Here is a 16,326-nt window from a genome sequence, read left to right as displayed (position 1 = left end):
AAGATTGGACCATCTGATGGATTTGTGGGTGTGGGGCAAGATCTTGAAGTTTCAACTGGGTGGGGAAAACAGGGAAGCTTTCAGATTCAGGTTTTCCAGATGTGCCAACATGGCTCTCTTAATAAATTGGAATTTTGAGTAATACTTTGCCTTGGACTCTGATTTAATTTTGGATGCTATTTGGAACCCTGACACTATCATTATTATGATTGATTGACTTCCCAATCAGCCAGATGTCTAGACTAGGTGTGGCGTTTCTGTCTACCTATTGATTCTTCCCAAAGATCTGAGATAGGCAAAGAAGGTGATTTAATAATGTTAAAGGTATTGTTGCAGGAATTAAGCTTTCCAAGTAAAGCATCTTTTGCAATTGACTGATGATAATTTTGTCAATGCCAATAGTGTTCAAGTGATGCTCCAGATATTTTATAATTGCATCTAAGGTACTTATTACTGTTGGTATTATCTTTGCTCTATCTATCTATCTATCTATCTATCTATCTATCTATCTATCTATCATCTATCTATCATCTATCTATCTATCTATCTATCTATCTATCTATCTATCTATCTCTATCCATCTCTATCCATGTGTGTGTGTGTGTGTGTGTGTGCGAGACGCCTGGCGAACACAGACTTGGGGATGGAGGAGGTGGGGGGTGAGGAGGAACCGCGGAGGTGAAAGGCGAAGAGGGGTGGGGAGGGTGTTTGCAGCCCTGGTTCCGTCTCCCAGCCAGCAGCCCCAGGAGGAAACGGCGAAGAGGGGTGGGGGGGTGTTCCAAGAAGCCCCCTCCCCTTTTTGGCACTCTGCAAGGCCTGCAGGAGCTCTGGGAGAAAGCGGCAGGAGCGGAATGCTGTCATCTATTGCCAGAAAGTCCGGCGAGGGAAGCGGGGCTCGTGGAGACTCGCTAGCAGCCGGCTTCTTTGGAGCGGAGGGGGGGGCGATAGAAGCGGAGCGGATCCTCTTGCTGCTGCGATCCATTCCGCTTCTATCGCCCGCCCCCCCACTCCAGAGAAGCCGGCTGCTAGCGAGTCTCCACGAGCCCCGCTTCCCTCGCCGGACTTTCTGGCAATAGATGACAGCATTCCGCTCCCACCGCTTTTTTCCAGAGCTCCGGCAGGCCTTGCGGAGTGCCAAAAAGGGGAGGGGGCTTCTTGGAACACCCCCCACCCCTCTTCGCCGTTTCCTCCTGGGGCTGCTGGCTGGGAGATCGTGGCTCTCGCTCCAGCCTGCTGCGGGGGGGGGGGGGAGCCGCTTTCTTTCTTTTTGCCTCACCAGGCAGAAGCTTCACCGCACGTCACTGATACATACACTGATCTGTCTGGAATCCGTACTGCATATTGGATATTAATACAACTGAGCTAGTTCAGAAGTATTTCACGAGAAGAGTCCTCCACTCCTCTGCTCACAACATGGTTCACCGACAAAAGGGCGAATGACAAAACTGTGCCCGACTAAACCGCGGTAACAAAACCGCATGTTCTAAAGCGCTCCGATGAAGGAGCACTGAATTGCGCCGACAACAGCGCGGCGACAGAAGCGCGCTGTAAAACTAAACCTAACGCTAAACGTAACGCTAAACGTAACGCTAAACCTAACCCTAAACCTAACCCTAAACCTAACCCTAAACCTAACCCTAAACCTAACTCTAAACCTAACCCTAAACCTAACCCTAAACGTAAAGCTAAACCTAACGCTAACCCTAACCCTAACCCTAACCCTAACCCTAACCCTAACCCTAACCCTAACCCTAACCCTAACCCTAACCCTAACCCTAACCCTAAACCTAACCCTAAACCTAACCCTAAACCTAACCCTAACCCTAAACGTAACGCTAAACCCAACCCTAAACCTAACCCTTACCTTAAGTTAAAGCGCCCTTCTGTCTCTGCGCTGTTGTCGCCACGCTGATGACGTCACAGTTTTAGTGATGTGGTTTAGTTGGGCGCGGTTTTGTCGTTCGCCCTTTTGTCGGGTCACGCACAACATAATACCTTATATCACTAGGCTTTAAATTTTGAGCTTACACAACTTAGAACTAACCCTTTGGTCTGACCTGAGCATAGTACAGAAAATTATCTGCTACAATGTCCTACCTGTCAATGACTACTTCAGTTTCAACTGCAACAATACACGAGCTGACAATAGATACTAACTAAAGGTAAACAGCTCCAAACTCGATTGCAGAAAATACGACTTCAGCAACAGAGTGGTCAATGCCTGGAATGCTCTACCTGACTTGGTGGTTTCATCCCCAAACCCCCATAATTTTAACCTTAACCTGTCTACTGTTGACTTCACCCCACTCCTCAGAGGTCTGTAAGCAGACATGCATAAGCACACCAATGTTCCTACCGTCCCTGTCCTACTGTCCCCACTTAATAGTATCCATTTCCTGTATTCATAATCATGTTATACTTATACCTGTTGTCTTATACATGCTTGACAAAATAAATAAAATAAACATTTCACTTCTCATCCAAGAAGCTTCTTTGTTGAGAAGCAAAACCTCTTCACAGAAAAACCAGAAAGTCCAGCTGCCTCTTGAAAAAGCATCTTTGGGACAACCATGACCTAGATGATTGAGAATCTCCACAGATCTTACCCAAACTATACCTCAGTACTGGCCTCTCCATTAGTATCTTTCAATTCCACCGCTATGGCAATAGTTCCAAATCCCTCACCAATTCAAAATAAAAACAAGGATTTTCACAAAATCAGAAAGATCATTGATAGAGGTGTAGCTGATAGCAAAAGAAAGGGAATTAAGAATCAGTTCACATAAATTAAAGACTGCTTAGTGATACTTTTCTCAATGGAGGATTCGGCCCATTAACTGGTTGAGTCAGGAAAGCTCATTCACCTGTTTATCTGGTAAGTAGTAAGCATCCATTAAATACTCATGAAATTTATGGAACTTCCCTCTCTCTGTGTCTCCCTCCTCCCCCCACCTCAGAGGCTGGTACATGTGTAGATAATTATCTAAATGAAAGAAGAGGGACTGTAGCCAAATGCAAACCCAAAATGAAGAAGCCACTGTCATTATCACTGCAAGAATGAACTTGACAGAGAATCTACTTTAATGCACAGTTGCTTAAAAATCATGCTGCTTTTGTCATCTCCTGAAGCTTTCCTACAAAGACTATTTCTATCATCCATCCACTCACCTTTCACACATGCATATAAAATGCACGTGTATATGTCTCATCGTGGCCCGACAAAACCGCGCTCGTCAAAAGCGCGCCGACAAAACCGCATTGCTAAAACCGCGATGTCATCAATGCGCCGACAACAGCACATCGACAACAGCGCATCGACAGAAGGGCAATTTACAACAGTGCGTCGACAGAAGGGCGATTTAAGTTAAGGTAAGGGTTAGGGTTAGGGTTAGGGTTAGGGTTAGGGTTAGGGTTAGGGTTAGGGTTAGGGTTAGGGTTAGGGTTAGGGTTAGGGTTAGGGTTAGGGTTAGGGTTAGGGTTAGGGTTAGGGTTAGGGTTAGGGTTAGGGTTAGGGTTAGGGTTAGGGTTAGGGTTAGGGTTAGGTTTACAGTGCGCTTCTGTTGCGTTGTTGGCGCGATTCAGCGCTCATTCATTGGCGCAGTTTAGAACTCGTGGTTTTGTCACCGCGGTTTAGTCAGCCACGGTTTTGTCGGTCGCCCTTTTGTTGGTGAACCATGTCTCATACAAAGATCATAAAAATGTGAAAAGCCCAGTTCCTCTGGATTTTGCTTGGCAGTAACAACTTCTTAAAGTCACTTTCCTTCACTGAATTTTGACATTCAATCAGCTTTGCCTTCTTCAATACGTCTGCTGTATGACTACACAGTAACTTCACATACCTACAGGTTCTGCTGGCATTTTTATGACCCCAAAACACAGAATGGCAATTCCTGGTGTATGTGTGTGTGTTTTAATTGAAATTCTGAGCCACAAGATATTTTTATCTATCTAAATATAAATGTGTGGGATGTGGTGGCTCGGTGGCTAAGATGCTGAGCTTGTCGATCAGAAAGGTCAGCAGTTCAGGGGTTTGCATCCCTAGGGCCGCGTAATGGAGTGAGCTCCCATTACTTGTCCCAGCCAGTAAGAGGGCCGAGGTGGCGCAGTGGTTAAATGCAGCACTGCAGGCTACTTCAGCTGACTGCAGTTCTGAAGTTCGGCTGTTCAAATTTCACCGGCTCAGGGTTGACTCAGCCTTCCATCCTTCCGAGGTGGGTAAAATGAGGACCCAGATTGTTGTTGGGGGTAATATGCTGACTCTCTAAACTGCTTAGAGAGGGCTGAAAGCCCTATGAAGAGGTATATAAGTCTAACTGCTATTGCTATTGCTATTCTGCCAACCTAGCAGTTCAAAAGCATGTAAAAATGCAAGTAGAAAAATAGGGAACACTTTGGTGGGAAGGTAACAGCGTTCTGTGCACCTTTGTGTTTAGTCATGCTGGCCACATGACCATGGAAACGTCTTGGGACAGTGCTGGCTCCTTGGCTTTGAAATGGAGATGAGCATCACCCCCTAGGTAAAGGTTCCCCTTGCACATATGTGTGAGGGGAACCTTTACCTAAATATAGATGTAAATGATATCCCTCTAGATGGAGATGCTTAGAACAGCATTTTAAAGGCGTGAAAATCTTTGGGCGAATACAAGAGACAATTGGACCGAATCTACAATTTCAGAAACAAGGAATGGACTTTCCTTCATCAGAGGAAAGTCCATCATGTCTCTGAGTCTTGTAGTGGCTTATCTGCAATTTCTAGGCAGCTCAATGATGGAATCTGTATCAATTAAGATTACTGACCTGATAGAACCATATTAGAAGGACACATCAAAACAGAAAGAAAGAATTAATTAGTTTTCTGATAGAGTAGGCAGAATTATAGATGTAAGAACTTGAGCAGCAGTTGAAATCTACAAGTAAGTGAATTTTCTAGAAAGCCCTTCATCCTGTAATTGAAGCAGAGGTGGTATTAAGCTGATTCTGACCAGTTCTGAAGAACCAGTAGCGGAAATTTTGAGTAGTTCGGAGAACCAGTAAACACCACCTCTGACTGGCTGCACCCCCATCTATTCTCTGCCTCCCGAATCCCAGCTGATTGGGAGGAAATGGGGATTTTGCACTAACCTTCCCTTGGAGTGGGGAAGGAAGGGAGATTTTACAGTATCCTTCCCCTGCCACGCCCACCAAGCCTTGCCATGTCAACCAAGTCATGCCCACAGAACCGCTAGTAAAAAAAATTGAATCCCACCACTGGTTTGAAGGTACCAATGTTGGTACTTATTCAGTTCCTAGCTCTTCATTCAGGCTTTTCCTTATTTTTTGTAGGGTGTAATTTGGAGTGAGACACCTTACCAATAGTACTTACTTTATATGGGATGGGGAAATGAATGGGGTTACTGCCTAAGGAACCATCAGATAGGAGAGGGCATAGCCCACAGCTACCTTATTGACACAGGAAAAAGGAAACCTCACTATCAGAAAGGAACCTCACTATCTTCTCAAGCTGTAAAGGAGACAGTGGGAGATTTGTACTATCATACTTGCAAGATTTTGTTAATGTAGCCTGAACTTGTTCATCTGTCATGTTTCCTGCCTGAACTACCTGGGAATGTTGACATAATTGTTTCATGTCTAAGCTGGATTATTGCAACATGTTATAGATGAGGCTGCCTTTGAAGACCACTTAGAAACTGTAATAGTTGTGATTTCTTCCAGCAGGTGGAAATAGTAATCAAGAATGCTCTACCGACTTTTGTTCTGAGAACATTTTATAGTGATAGGTAAAGGTTTCCCTTGCACATATGTGCTAGTCGTTCCTGACTCTAGGGAGCGGTGATCATCTCCGTTTCAAAGCTGAACAGCCGACCCTGCCCAAAGAAATCTCTGTGGTCATGTGGCTGGCATGACAAAAGGTCAAAGGTGCACAGAAAGCTGTTACCTTCCCACCAAAGTGTCAAACTGCTAGGTTGGCAAAGGCTTGGAAAAATAACGGGAGCTCACTCCATTACACGGTGCTAAGGATTCGAACTGCTGAACTGCTGACCTTTCTGCTCGAGAAGCTCATCGTCTTAGCCACTGAGCCATTTATAGTGATAGTTTCACCTCTATTTCATGGCTTGGATGCAGGGGTCACTACTGCCGGTTTGCTCATGGGTGCGCCCCATGCACGCACGCACTTGATGTGCACTGAGCTTGCATTCGCAGTACAATTAAAAATGTTCTGTGCATGCGTAGAAGCAAAAAACAAGATGGTGTCACCTTCAGCGTCACCCAGAGAACCAGTTTGGGGGCATGGCAGGTCTGGGTCACTGCCAATTCCAGTGACTCAGGCCGCCAAACCACTACCGGTTCAGCCAAACCGGGCCGAACCGATAGGAACCCACCACTGCTTGGATCCCAGCTTCCTTCACGGCCTTCTAGGAGAATAGCCTGAACCATACATCTTGCATTTCTCCATTGCAACTGAGAGGTTTCCTCCCTAATGAGGTTAATTAGTGTGTACCATTTAGAATCCATTAGGAAGGCAGTTAAAATAATGCTGTTTTGAGTAGCCTTGAAATAGTGATTGCCATTGAATTGGGTATCAGTGTTACTACATGATATTACTTAATGGTTGACTTGCTGACGTATGGTTTGCTGTGCTTTTATAATTATTATTATGAATCAACAAAATACTCTTTAGAGAACAGTGATGTAGAAAAACAATGAAATCAACAAACAGATTATTGTACTGATGAAAAATGATGATCATTTTATATTTTCTACTGTATGAATTCTTGGGTACTTTTATTATATATTACCATATGATAATGTCTGAACATTGGAGCAAATTCAAAATGTTTAAGGATCTAGACACCAAGACCTATAAGGCACAATTAAGGATCTGGGTATGTTTCGTCAACAAAGATGATTAGGGGACTGGAGACTAAAACATATGAAGAACGGTTGCAGAAACTGGGTATGTCTAGTTTAATGAAAAGAAGAACTAGGGGAGACATGATAGCAGTGTTCCAATTTCTCAGGGGTTGCCACAAAGAAGAGGGAGCCAAACTATTCTCCAAAACACCTGAGGGCAGAACAAGAAGCAATTGGTGGAAACTAACTAAGGAGAGAAGCAACTTAGATCTGAGGAGAAATTTCCTGACAGTTAGAACAATTAATCAGTGGAACAGCTTGCCTCCAGAAGTTGTGAATGCCCCAACACTGGAAGTCTTTAAGAAGATGTTGGATAGCCATTTGTCTGAAATGGTATATTGTTTCCTGCCTAGGCAGTGGGTTGGACTAGAAGACCTCCAAGGTCCCTTCCAATTCTACTTTTGTATTGTATTGTATAATCTACAGAAAAGACAACTGAATGGAGATAGGATAACAGTCTCTGGATACCTGAGGAGATGCTTCATAGGAGAAGGGTTGACCTTCCCTGTTGTCTCAAAAGGTAAGACCAGAATCATTTGGTAAAAATCTAATACTTTGGCCACCTAATGAGAAGAAAGGACTCACTGGAGAAGAGCCTAATGCTGGGAAAGATTGAGGGCAAAAGAAGAAAGGGATGACAGAGAATGAGGTGGCTGGATGGAGTCACTGAAGCAGTAGGCGTGAGCTTAAATGGATTCCAGAGGATGGTAGGGGACAGGAAGGCCTGGAGGAACATCGTCCATGGGGTTGCAATGGGTTGGACACGCAACTAACAACAACAATAACAACAACATAAAGAAGTAAGTTTCAGGCTAGACATCAAAAGTAATTTCCTGGCTGCTTGTGGAAGAGGCAACCACAACATTTTTCACAAAAACTTTTCAAACAGGGTATTTGTCAGTGATGACCTGCACATAGGATGCAATTAAAGTAGATGACTTCAATACAGATAGTCCTCAACATACAACCACAATTGAGCCCAAAATTTCTGTTGCTACTGAGACATTTGTTAAGTGAGTTTTGCCCCATTTTACAACTTTCTTGCCTCAGTTGTTAAGCAAATCACTGTAATTGATAGGTTAGTAATAGGGTTGTTAAGTGAATCTGGTTCTCCATTGACTTTGATTGTCAGAAGGGCGCAAAAGTTGATCATGTCAGTGTCACCCTGAGACACTGCAACTCTCATAAATATGAATCAGTTGCCAAATATCTGGATTTTGATTACGTGATCACAGGCATGCTGCAATGGCCATAAATGTGGGGAAAAAAGATCATATGTCACTTTTTTCAGTGCTGTTGTAACTTCAGTCACTAAATGAATAGTTGTAAGTCAAGGATTACCTGCAAATCCTTCTATCTTTATGATTCTATGAAATCTCAGCACAAATACAGAACGTTTGTTTTCATACCACTTTTTCATATATTCCTGAATCATTTCTACCATAGGAAACAGAAATGAAGAGAGAATTTAGAAAAAAAAATTGGTACTAAATAAAAAGATTTGCACAATAAGGGCATGAAAGATGGTACATTTAAGTCTGCACTCACATTTCAACACCTATCTGTTGCTAAATTTTTAATTTTTAACCATGAGACCACGTTAACACTGTTGCCCCATGTAGCAACGTAGAGAACAAGTAATACAATACAATACAATAGCAGAGTTGGAAGGGACCTTGGAGGTCTTCTAGTCCAACCCCCTGCCTAGGCAGAAAACCCTATACCATTTCAGACAAATGGCTATCCAACATCTTTTTAAAGACTTCCAGTGTTGGGGCATTCACAACTTCTGGAGGCAAACTGTTCCACTGATTAATTGTTCTAACTGTCAGGAAATTTCTCCTCAGTTTTAAGTTGCTTCTCTCCTTGATTAGTTTCCACCCATTGCTTCTTGTTCTGCCCTCAGGTGCTTTGGAGAATAGTTTGACTCCCTCTTCTTTGTGACAACCCCTGAGATATTGGAACACTGCTATCATGTCTCCCCTAGTCCTTCTTTTCATTAAACTAGACATACCCAGTTCCTGCAATCGTTCTTCATATGTTTTAGTCTCCAATCCCCTAATCTTCTTTGTCATTCTTCTCTGCACTCTTTCTAGAGTCTCCACATCTTTTCTACATCATGGCGACCAAAACTGGATGCAGTATTCCAAGTGTGGCCTTACCAAGGCATTATAAAGTGGTATTAACACTTCACATGATCTTGATTCTAGCCCTCTGTTTATGCAGCCTAGTGTGTAACACATGCTGGAAACTCACATCCTACCTACCTGACAAACATAATTTTTAAAAAAGAAATAAGTTGGCACATTTTTTTATTGATGTTGGATAGTGGATGGAGATGAGCCTTTCTTCCTCCCTCTTTCTTTTTTAAAAACCTGGCATGTTATTTCAGCCTGACATCTTTGTGTTTGTCATCTACCTGCTGAATGATTAATCCTGAAGATTTAATATTTTTCAGTCAAAGGGACCTGGGATGTTTCAATGAGGTTCTTTTAATCTTGCCTCCAGTTTGAATCACAGCCACTGTCAGCATCAACTTCATTTAGTAATCAGGAAAGAAACCACTCAATTCCATTTGAATTGAAATCAAGTGTACTTTTACTAATTATAAACGAACAGTTGCAAAGCAAAGCTGAGTCTGGTTAATTAGGCACGAAAGCGAATAATATCATGTATAATTCAATCCCCTCCCCTTGGCACCTCCGTTCATAGTCCAATTATAATGCACCCAACTGTCAGGTGGGAGATAACTTCAAAAGTCATCATCAGGATGGAATGCTGGACAGTTGGCCTTGGCGGGAAACTCCCTTGTTCCACATGCGCAGTAAGGTGGTCAGATCAGCGTCTAGAAATTTCCTCCAGCACATCATGATTCCCCTCCCAGATACCATGCCCTCCCTCCCCGTTTAATGACAGCCGAAGCAGCAGCAAAGCAGAGGCTGACATCCACCAAAGAAGAGTAGGAGGGGAGCTGCCTATTGTAAGCAAAGCTGTCAAGCAACTAACCAGAGTTTCGCCATGAGGTAAAAACAACTGGAAGAAGATAACCAATCCAAAAGGTAACTGCTGTCCCCACCTCTTAAACCACTGAAGATAACGACACAATGCTACAATGAGGAAAGAAAACCAAGAGAAATGAGATGTGTTGCCAAAAGCAGCACCCAAATGCTTTAAAACACTGTTTATTTGTGCATTCCTCCTCCTGGGGCACAATAGGACAAATTGTTCATATGAATAAGCAACTAAAGCTATTTGTTCAGTAAGAAGAACTTGCCCAATTTCAGTCTGTGTTCTGGGGAATAAGGGGGGATTTGAAATCTGCAAAAGGTAAGGTAAAAGCTAAGGCCCTGGTGGTACAGTGGTTAGAATGCAGTATTACAGGCTGACTCTGCTCACTGCCAGAAGTTTGATCCTGACCTGCTCAAGGTTGAATCAGACTTCCATCTTTCCTAGGTTGGTAAAATGAGGACCCAGAATGTTGGGGGCAATATGAGGACTCTGTAAACTGTTTATAGAGGGTGGCAAAGCACTATGAAGTGGTTTATAACTCTAGGTGCTCTTGTTATTTGAACTTTTTCACACTGAGAAGCACATTGGCCCTTCTAGTAACATTTCTGAAACTGCCTTCTGAATTACAAGTGGGACCCAAACAGTGAGATCCTGGAAGCCTCAAATTGTTTGGAATCCCGATGCTAGAAGGAACTCATCTTCCTATATCAACTTTTCTTCATCCATTAAAGACTCCATTCACCTGTGTTTTTATCAGATTCTTTAAAAAAGGAATGGCACTGATAGAGAAGCCTGCTTTGTGCAACTTTTGAATGCCATGCAAAATTGTCATCTATTTTAAATTACTGTGTGTGTGTGTGTGTGTGTGTGTGTGTGTATAACACATTGGACAATGCTTTTCTCATCACTTTCCAAATTCCCTTAAAATGCCAGGAAAAAACGAGCTTGGAAAATTATGAAATCTAAAGAAAACATTTTGAAATGCCCATGTTTGCTCTATGTAGTAGCAAGTAGTTGTGCTTATTCTCATCTAGCCATTTATTCTACTCTGAAATTCCTTTCCTTATATGGAATGTTGGTTAGTGGTACCAGATATAGCCAAAAGTCAGAGACTTTGGAGAATGATGCAGGAAAAGAGCAGGCAGAGCTGGGGTGGAGTTAAGGATGTCATTAATTTAGAATCATTGAGTTTCTACAAACATTCCAAGTTCCAACCCTCCTGAATTATCTTGATCTTTATCTGGTGCCAATTTAGTATTGAACTTTAGTTGATTAGATTATTGTGTATAGGCTTGAATAAATCTTCTATGCCGCATCCTTATGAATGATCCTGATTCTTTGCCCCTGACAATATTGTTTTGTCAGAAAAAAAGTGCAATAGTACTTGACAAGTGGATTTAAAAATATATTTTTATTGCTTTTAAAATAATGGCAGAGAAACAGAAAAAAAGCTCAAGCTGATTTACATGGGACTGTTGCTTCATTTTATTCTTGCAATCCAATGAGATAGATGAGATGGTGTGACTATCACAAAGTTGCACAATGATTTTTCGTAGAAGACCTCAAGCCTGAAACTGGGTCTTCCCAGTCCTAGTCCAGTACCATAACTACTACACAATACTGTCTCTTAAACTGGGTCAGATACTTTTGTCACTTTCACTGGTTCCTATCTATTATTCTATTTTTTTTAAAAAAATATATGAATTTGTTCAATAAAAACATGGTAAAATCTATAATTATTATAATTGATGAGACTGGCTGGCCAAAAACCAGCTAGTGAGCAACTTGGCTGAGCAAACCTGACTCTCACGGATTCAAATTCAACACTTTGCCATATCATTAGACATAATTTGCATTTATATGCAATTCCGAGTGGAATTTCCTTTGGTTACTTGCACAAAGTCACAGGAGATTACCCAAGGCTTAAAGGACAAGTAAGGAGCTCAGGTGGGCGGGTGGGTCCTCTGGAGCACCGTACCAGAACGGTACCCATTGCTCCGGGCAGGCTCCAGTACGCCCATATTGGAGCATACCGCCAACACACCACTGGTTAGGGAGGATCCAGGGTCATATACTGGTTAACATGTTGGAATGAGAGGCTGTGGTATTTTGTAGTTGAGCTTCGGTTAGCCACTGTTGCTTAAAGCCGTATTAGCATCGTGAGGATATAATGGGATATTTTCATTTGCAAAACAATAGTAAAAAATTTATTTGGATTTAGAATTCACCTGAGTCTAAGGGTTCAGTGCAGATCAGAAAAGCAGACATGCATGAATAAATAAGTGAAATTTGATTCTGTTGATTTAATGACGACTCTTTTCGAGATGTTTGCATTTTAATCCTGAGCTATTTGAAAGGCTATTTTGAGCCTTTCATGCCTTAATCCTGAGCTTGAAAGACTAGATATTGACACTTGAAATTATTTCAAACCTAAACATCTTCTCAGCGTTTCAGTTTAAAAAAAAATGGTGATGAAAAAGACTTTGGCAAACATTTAATTCAGCTGCCAAGGGCAAGATTATAAACTATGACAGAAAGCTGAAATTTGAAAACATTTTTAAATTAGTTCTTTATTTAATACTCTCAAATTTCTGTAAAAGAAAGTGGGAGATGGGGAGGAGGAGGAGATGGTAGCAGAATATTAGCAACTTGGTCAATATTGGAAAGTTAGGCAAAAGCAGTACTGGGGACAATTACTATAGAGTACAATGAAATTAATGTGCTATGAATACGTGAGAATATAGAAGAGAGAGAGAGAGTGAGAGAGTAAGGCAACAAACAAAAGAACACGAATTGCAAACAATTCACATACTCGGAATTTTGCATGCAATTCTTCTCATCAAATTTCCTTTCTTTTAAATGTAATACTTTGTTTTGTTTTTCAGCCAATTGTAATATCACGACTATAATGAGTAGCCAATTTAGTCAGATGACTCATAATTCAGCAAGTACTCCTAAATCAGCATCAGGCAAGCTCAAAGCTAAAAAAATATTTGTTCCCTTAAATCAATCAGTTTTGCGGATTATGAACTGCAAATTTCTTTAAATCCTGCTTAAAATTAAAATATTTAAGTGAGGGTTCCAGATATTTGAATATTTTTTATGAAGTCTATCCTATATTACAGGATGGAAGAAAATTAAGAAATAAGGATAACTTGAAATGATTTAGTCCTTTGCCTCCTGTGATAGAGCCTGGCTAGGGTAGTACATTATATAGGAAAACTGAGGAATTAACCAATTTTGTAATAATCAATAAAAGTAAGAGGGACATGGGGGCTCAGTGGCTAAGATGCTGATCAGAAGGTTGGCAGTTCAGAGGTTCGAATCCCAAGTGCCATGTAACTGAGTGAGCTCCTGTTACTTGTCCCAGATTCTGCCAACCTAGCAGTTCGAGAGCATGTACAAATGCAAGTAGAAAAATAGGAACCAACTTTGGTGGGAAGGTAACAACGTTCCATGTGCCTTCGCCGTTTAGTCATGCCGGCCACATGACCATGGAGATGTCTTCAGGCAGCGCTGGCTCTTCGGCTTTGAAACAGAGATGAGCACCGCCCCCTAGACTAGCACAAATGATGACTAGCACAAATGTGCGAGCGGAACCTTTACCTTTACAATAAAAGTAAATGGTATTAAGGAAATTTCAACTTTTCTATTTTCTCAAATATTTTGTAAAAGAAAGCAAAGTTTTGTCCTGGTAATTGAGAAGCCATTCTGGTTAGGTGTGCCAGAGGTAACATGCAAACGTGAGTTGTTTCTACCCCAGCAGTTCACTTTCTTGAAGATGTGACCCTTGATTCAAAATGAGAGCATGCTAGTCAGAAAGAGGAGAAGATAAGCTATTATTTGCCTAGCTAATCCTATTCCCTTTCTAGGTACAATTAGTGGTTGCAACAAAAAGCTTAAAGATTACCTGTGATAAACTTTTATACAGTAATGCATAAAGAAAAATATGACAGCCTTGTTTACATGACATTAAAACTGAAATGATCCATTAATCTAAACCAGTGTTTCTCGGGATGTAAGGTTTAATTTCTGTCATTTAACCTCTGTTTAAATTAAAACACTTTTTGGTGTTTGGCTGAAAACTCCTACAACCAACCTCCCTTCCTTCCTTTCTTCTTTCCTTCCTTTCTTCCTTTCACCTTCCCTCCCTCCCTCCCTTCCTTCCTTCCTGAAGATTAGCTAAACCCAACTAGTAAAATTGGTCTGAGACGAAGTAATTGTACATGACAAGCATTATTTTTAAATCAACAGTGCGCATGTCCCTGGAAGATGGCTGCTGAGTCTTTCGCTCCAGCTCGACTCCTCCGAAAAATGGCTTAAATGAAAGATATATCTGCCCAGGAGCTCGGCTGAAGGTAAACAAACTCCCCAGAACATCTGTGCCAGCAGCGTAGGGGGAGACTTGTCTCCTCGGAGCTGCTAGGAGCTGTTAGGCAAAGAAAACGCCAACGCTGACACTGCTGCTGTCGGGGAAGCCTTGATTTATTGAAGCCTTGATTTATTGAAGCTCCTGTTGGAGAAGCTTATTCCCGTTGCTGCTTGGAGCCAGACGTTGGAAACTGGTTAGCTAGGGCTACGTGGAGCTGTGTGTGTGTATGCCAGAGATTAAGAGCTGGGCAGTCTGTTCTCTCACCAAGAAACGCTGAAGCTGATATCTGAGCTGCTGCCCCCCCTCTCCTGTTGCTGCTGCTGTTGCTTGCCTGTGCTTCTACTTGTTCCCTTGCTTAGCATGGGCTCTCCACTATCCTGGCCTGTGACCATCTGATTTTGGCCTTTCAACATCCGACCTCCTCTGACCACATTGCCACCCGTCACTGCCCCTGGAATACCAACTCGGACAGCGCCCACTTAATTACAACTCTCAGGACGCCATGGACTGTGCTTTTGTGGTGCATATGTTTTATGAAAGGAGAGATAGAGGATGGCAGAAATATGGAGGGGGAGTTGGCGTCCTAACAACCAACATACCCCCCCCTTCTTCTTCAACCTGTTCCAGCCACCACCAGACTTTGGACCCTTTCAGGCCTATAGGCGAGGGGGAAGACAAGACATTCCCCTGCATACTATCTATATATCTTCTATGGACCGTTGTTGGCTTCTGTTTTGGATTTTATCCAGCCATTCCAACTCTGAACATTGAGAGCCGACTTTTACCACCTGAACTCGCACTTTAACTTAATTAATTGCGCAATTTTTAATTTCTCCCTTTTCTTTCATCTTTCTCTTCTTTCTTTGTATGGGATATGTATGAGATATGTGTGAGATGAATGAATGGCCCACTTTTATAACCATATTGTTGTAAAATTTTGTGTTTTTTAACTTTCACGTGGGGACTGCTTGGAAGAGTGTATGAGTACGCATGATTCGGAGGACCTGCCGGGAGATGCGGGGGCCACGGGGGTGGTTGAGGGGACTAGAGACACGGGAGAGGGTCGGGGTATTACGGTCGTAACAGGGAGAGGCAGATACGGCGGGGACTTTAGGGCAGGCCATTACCGGGGAAGGAGGGTTCGCTACATTACAGAGATCCCTCCTTCCGGCCCTAGGAGTCCCACTCCGAGACCAGATGGCGTAAGCAGTCAGGACCCTGGTCTCAGGCTGTTGTCGCTAAATGCCAGGTCTGTTGTACATAAAGCTCCTCTCGTCCGGGACTTAATTTTAGATGAGAGGGCAGACCTGGCATGTATTACTGAAACCTGGCTGGGCCCAGAGGGAGGAGTCCCCCTTGTAGAACTGTGCCCAGAAGGATTTCAGGTGCTACATCAGCCGAGAGCCCAGGGAAGGGGTGGGGGTGTGGCCGCTGTTATCCGAGAGTCGTTAGTTCCTCGTAGGGTCCCTGCTCCGGAGATTGTCGGGTGTGAGTCTTTGCTGTTAAAGTTGGACCTCAAGGGTCAAGTGGGTCTGCTGTTAACGTACCTGCCTCCCAACAGCGTTGCAGCAGCCCTCCCCTCGCTCCTCGAGTCGGTAGCCGAGCTGGCAGTTGAGTTCCCTAGGCTGATGGTCCTGGGGGACTTTAATTTGCCGTCGCTCGGTGAAAACTCGGAGGGGGCGCAGGAGTTCATGGCTTCCATGACAGCCATGGGCTTGACCCAAGTAATTCGAGGCCCAACCCATTCGGCGGGACACATGCTTGACCTTGTATTTCTCTCGGAGCAGTGGATTTGTGATCTTGGTCTGAGGGGGAACGACATCATACCCCTGTCGTGGTCAGACCACTGCCTACTGAGGCTCGACTTTCGGAGACCAAACCCCCACTGTAGGGAGGAGGAACCGACCAGGTGGTTCCGCCCCAGGCGTCTTATGGAACCGTCAAGGTTCCAGACAGAGCTTGGGGTTATTCCTGACACTTTCGCCCACAGTCCGGTGGAGACTCTGGTTGCTGCGTGGCACTCGGCAGCATCG

Source organism: Thamnophis elegans, chromosome 3 (assembly GCF_009769535.1).
Source record: "Thamnophis elegans isolate rThaEle1 chromosome 3, rThaEle1.pri, whole genome shotgun sequence".
NCBI lineage: Eukaryota > Metazoa > Chordata > Lepidosauria > Squamata > Colubridae > Thamnophis > Thamnophis elegans.
The sequence above is the reverse complement of the archived record's forward strand: the minus strand, read 5'-3'. Positions refer to the sequence as shown.